Source organism: Xenopus laevis, chromosome 6L (genome assembly GCF_017654675.1).
Source record: "Xenopus laevis strain J_2021 chromosome 6L, Xenopus_laevis_v10.1, whole genome shotgun sequence".
Classification (NCBI taxonomy): domain Eukaryota; kingdom Metazoa; phylum Chordata; class Amphibia; order Anura; family Pipidae; genus Xenopus; species Xenopus laevis.
Window position 1 is genome coordinate 9,925,624 of NC_054381.1, and position 6,000 is coordinate 9,931,623.

A 6,000-nucleotide genomic window follows, 5' to 3' on the forward strand; every position below is an offset into this window, starting at 1 on the left:
TGTAATGATAACAAAAAACGTATAAAAAAATTACTGAATATTTCTTTAGGAACGCGGGATCTATGGAACATGATTTGTTTTGTGTTTCCTATTAAAAAAACAGCTTGTGTAATTATCTGTCATATTATTATCTCATTTTCCAAATGCCTAATATTAAATTTCAAGCATTTCATGTGCATATCCAGAAGCCCCTTTTTTTCACAATGATCATTTTATGAGTTTGTTTTTTTTGTAATTCTTTCTGGTTAGATGTTACGAGCCCCGGGAGATCAAAGAGTTTCTAATTAAGAGAATATTAGGATTCTTCTGAGCTACCGGCATATTTTTTAGTGTGACACTTTATTCTATCGCTGCTTAGAGACCCGAGTACACTCATTATACCAGTATAATAAGAAATACTGATAATTTCGCAAGAAATTGCAACGGCCGAATGCAAAGCAGAACATATAAATCTTTCTAAGCATTTACATAATGGTATTGGAGGGGTGGAGGGGATATTGTATAATTGGACTATGGATGCATGTCAGGCATTGTAACAATGAATAACTGGACAATGTTTCTTTGCAGCTGTTGAAGTTGACAAAGGAACCGCCTATCAATTTCATCCCTTGGATAAAAAATGGGCATTATTAATTTTTTGCACCAGAAAAATATAGATTGGAATTAGTGGTATTAAATATCCGCCATGTTTACACTCATCTTAGCAAAGAGTAGGGATGCATCAAATCCAGGATTAGGTTCGGGATTTGGTCGGGATTCAGCCTTTTTCAGCAGGATTTGGATACAGCCGAATCCAAGTGCTTGGCCAAACCAAATCCAAATCCTCAAAATCACGTGACTTTTCATCACACTAACATGGAAATGGTGTTCTTTTTATGCCTTCCTTGCCTTTGGGTTTGGATTTAGTTCACGATTTGGCCAAATCCCAAAATGAGGATCCAAAAAAAGTGGATTGAGTGCATCCCTATTAATGAGGTAATATTTTAAATGGATGAATCTAATTTATGGGTTTCGCTGATCCTGGCAAACAGAAAATATATTAATAAGAAAAAAAAGAGAAGAAAAATTAAGAAGAAAATGGGGAAAAAAGTGGGAAAAAGTCCAGCTGTGAATTCTCAAAATATCAATGTAGTCATACTAGTGGAATAATTTACTAAGATCTTGACTTTTTTCTAAAATCATTTGTTACAAAAACCATTTGAACGAAAACTAGCAAAACACCTTAAAATCATGAAGGTATAAAACATCTTCAAATAGTTCTGCCATTGACTTTTACATGAAATCAACAGGTTTTAGCTGGAGTATTTTCGAATTCTAATTTTTTTGCTGCTTTGGAGCATAATAAATCTCTAAAAAATAAAAATAATTTTTTTTTAGAGAAAACAAACTCTACCTTTAATAAAGAGTTTTAATAAGACCCCTTGATTTATTTTCATTTATTTTTCTTTTAAACATTGAAAAAATTATATATAAAATGTAAAAATATATATTTTTGTACATTTAGGGGCTGATTCACTAAGGGTCGAATATCGAGGGTTAATTAACCCTCGATATTCGACTGGGAATTGAAATCCTTCGACTTCGAATATCGAAGTAGAAGGATTTAGTGCAGATAGTACGATCGAACGATCGAAGGATTATTCCTTCCATCGAACGATAAAATCCTTCGAATCGAACGATTCGAAGGATTTAAATCCAACGATCGAAGGAATATCCTTCGATCAAAAATAGTTACGCAAGCCTATGGGGACCTTCCCCATAGGCTAACATTGACTTCGGTAGCTTTTAAAAGCCGAACTAGGGGGTCAAAGTGTTTTTTAAAGAGACAGTACTTCGACTATCGAATGGTCGAATAGTCGAACGATTTTTACTTCGAATCCTTCGATTCGAAGTCGTAGTCGAAGGTCGAAGTAGCCCATTTGATGGTCGAAGTAGCCCAAAAAAAATGTCGAAATTCGAAGTTTTTTTACTTCGAATCCTTCACTCGAAGTTAGTGAGTCGGCCCCTTAATAAATATTGTATATGCAAAAAAATGCTGCATGTACCGGAATTCAAACTTTCATTTTTTTTTTTTAAATTAAATCAGTGCCTATAAGTTAAATATAAGGTGACGGCCCTCTCCAAGGGCAAATATGCACATGTGTTAGTAAATAAGCAATTATTATTCAGGAAAACAAACTTTGGGGTGTGACATAACCTTTTTGATCAGGCTATTACAAGTTGGAAAGTGAAAGAAAAGATATGATTGGTTACTGTGAGCTACTGCTCCTAAACTAGGAAATTAGCCCCTGCAATAATTTTTATTTATCCAAATACTGCATGGAGCTGATTTACTTCAGTTTCAGCAAAATGGCTGCTACGGTCCAAATTACCCTAGCAACCATGCATTCGTTTGAGTAAGAGACTAGAATATGAATTGGAGAGGGACCAAATAGAAATGTGAATAACGAAAAGTGGCAATAACAATACATTTGTAGCCTTACAGAGCATTTGTTGTTTATATGGGGTCAGTGACCCACATTTGAAAGATGAAAAGAGTCAGATGAAAAAAAGCAAATCATTTTATATCATACTGTGAACTGCCCATGTGAACCCATCTTATTTAAAATATTTATGCAGCAGAGAGAGCAAAATCTTCTGCTAAATGTTTATTCCAAGAAATGTGAATTTCCCTGATTAGGGAATTATCAGATCCAAGTGAAGGAAAGGAAATGTTTACTCCATTCTCCAGGAACATTGATTGCCAATGTGATTTACTATCCCCAATCCAAACGCCGGCTAAATTGATTACTGAAATCCATACACAATGTTCCTTGCATTGGAACTAGAGGGCGTGTGAGGTTCAAAGTCGCTGAGTGTGCAGGATCCGATTTATGATTGTGCGGATTTGATTAAATAAGAGATTTTTAGTGACAGATGAGTGAAAAGGAGTTGACTAAAGGTTTCAATGTTACAAAATCAATTTCCTAACGTAGGGACCGATAAGGTTAATTCCCCTACGGTCTGAAACCACATGGTGGAAATCACCTGCCTGTGCAGCTTCAGGGTCTCCTAGGGTCTTGGGAGGGGCCGGAACCTTGTCCCTGTGCAGCATGGCTGGCAGATACCGGAGGGTGTTACAAGGTGTCGCTGCTGCAGCCTTTTTGAATATATAGGAGAGCCATGTGCTCACAGGAGGATTCCTACTTTCACTTTCATGGAGAGAAGGTGGATAGAACTCATGAGTAATACAAATAGTGGTCGGGTGGTCCCTCACTCCAACATCATCAGGGCTCCATCAAACAGAGTCAGTGGCACCGTCCTTAGCACCTGATGAAGGACATGTTTGTCCGAAACATGTTGTGACTGTGACTGAATAAAATACATTGAATTGAATTGGCTCTCCAGAGTGAACTTTGCTTGTACCTTGGACAGAACTCATGCAAAGATATAGGGGGCTAAAATGAGTTTGATAGCCCTGCGGGCTGATACAGGGTACTCCAAAGCCTGGTAAGCTCAACCATGCAGGTTAGAAGCTTAGATGGACATCTTGTGTGCTCATGCTATAAAGAGTGCTGGGAGCTGTAGTTCTGCAAAGGAGGAATTCTGAGTGCTTGCGCTATAGACAGTGCTGGGAGCTGTGTTGTAAGGAGTAAAGGGGGTTTATCATGCTTGCTCTATGGAAAGTGCTGGGAGCAATACCCTGAAGATAAAACAAGTTGTGTGCTCGGCTAGGAGAGCCTGGAGCTTCTGAGGACTTCGTCGCTGTGGTTGCCTGTTCCAGCTCTGTGTGAGCTGGATCATTTGTGTGATCTGGATCTGCCCCATAATATTTAATGATTATTCTTAGAGGAACAGCTCAATTAAATTACTAATTTTTAACCTATACTACCAAATCTTGATTAGAAAAAAAAAAATCATAATGAAAATGAACTGCTGATTTAACTAGATCAGTTTTGATTTTTAAAGCAAACTTTCCTGTTAATGGACATTACAAAAAAAACAGACTAAATTACTGAAAAATGTTTATTGCCATTGAATATTACTACAGAGCATATTTAAAGATCATTCTTAGGTGAACATTAGTGATCAGCAAATGGTATGGATTTTCAAAATTCTGCATTTCATAAATAGCAAATATTTTCATAAAACACTGTACAATGTCACAAATTCAAATTAAAAATTTAAAATGCAGCACTAAAATGCCCATTGACCCCAATGTATTTTGCTCAAAAGAAAAGTCACCTACAAAAAAACTATTGACTTCAATGTATTTTGCTCAGAAAAAGTCACTCGTAAAAAAACTATATTCTCAAATGTTTTACTATATTGCAAATTTCAGAAATGTCTTGGCAAAATGGGATACATTAGCTCATCACTAGTGAACCTCCCTTATACATGCCTAATTATCAGCCTAGACAAACACAACCAAAACCCTTATGAATATAAACACAAGCAATAAAGAATTCCCTTCAATGGACACTGCAAAAAAAAAATACAATTAAATATCTTCATAGCGAATTGGAACACTGCATAACAAAAATGTAAATACAGGTATGGGACTTGTTATCCAGAATCCTTGGGACCTGAGGCTTTCTGGATAAGGGATCTTTCCATAATTTGAACCTTCATGTCTTAAGTCTACTAGAAAATCATGTAAACAGAGATTTATTAAGGGTCAAATTGAAAATTCTAATTCAAATTTTTTAATTCTTTTATAGTCAAAACTGTCAAATTGAATTAGGGAATTATCCTAACTTGATCTGAGTATTTTTAAGAAATTCGAATTAAATTTTCTAGATTTTGGCCCTTCAAATTTGACTATTCGGCACCTAAAACCTGCCAAATTACTGTTTAAGTCAATGGGAGATGTCCATGGATTTGGAGATGTTTGCAGCCTTCCTGACAACAGTTCTTTTCGGAGAAGAAAAAGTTCAAAAAAGTTTTATGAATTTTTTTAACTCTAATAAATTTGAATGTGCTCACAATTCGAATGGAAGGTTATTTATGAAAAAACTTGAATGTCTAATATTTGATTGAATACAAACAACCCGAAAATTCGAATTGAATATTAATCGAATTTGAATCAAGATTTCCTCTTCAAATGGTTCAACGGACCTTTGCCATTGACTTGTAAATGAACTCAGCAGGTTTTACGTGGAGAATATTCGAATTCAAACTGGTTCCAGGGTCCAGATGTGATAAATTTCACATTTGAATTTAAATTCCATTTGAGGATTTAAAATTACATTTTGTGAGTTTTGTCCCAAAAAAAACCATTCGAACCTTAATAAATCTGCCCCTTCAGGATCATTCTTAGGTGAATATCCCTTTTAAATGCCATATTATTGATCTACACCACTGAGAACAATTAAAATAACTTGTTTTTCAACATTTTTGATAAATAAAAATGATCTACAGAACAAATTGTTAAAGATCTGGCATTCATTTTAAAGCCAATATTCCCTTTACTGGACATCCCAATGAAACCCAATCACTTATCTTTATGAATTAGTTTAATTCAAAATGAAAGGAAGTTCAGCTCTTCTTCACGTCTTGTAAAGCTCTCGGTACCTGGTCAGCATGATATAAAATTATCGACAGAAATTGTAAATGGGGCTCATTCTTCTCTTTATCCTACCAATGCAAAAATCAAAAAATCAGGAAATTGTGTGCCTGCTCGCCACTGCATGGTCCTTGCACCTGCACCGCCCGGACGCTCCCCACACAAGCGCTATTGTGCGCGCTCTTTAGCATCCAAGCACTGGGGAGCTTTAAGTCCCCATTGCTCCTTAGGGAAGTGGCTGGGCCGCATGCCGTCCCTAAAGTTGACATGGAAAGCAGGTTTTTTGAAGATAGTGATTGAGATGATTGTACCGTAGGTAGTGCGAGTGGTTGTAAGAAGCTGTCTATCTGTACAATAAGGGTGCCGACGCATAGTTCATGAAATGTTCTGCTATTAATCTTGCATGCTTTGTAGTGATGGGCGAATAAATTTGCAAAAATTCACGGCGTCCAAAA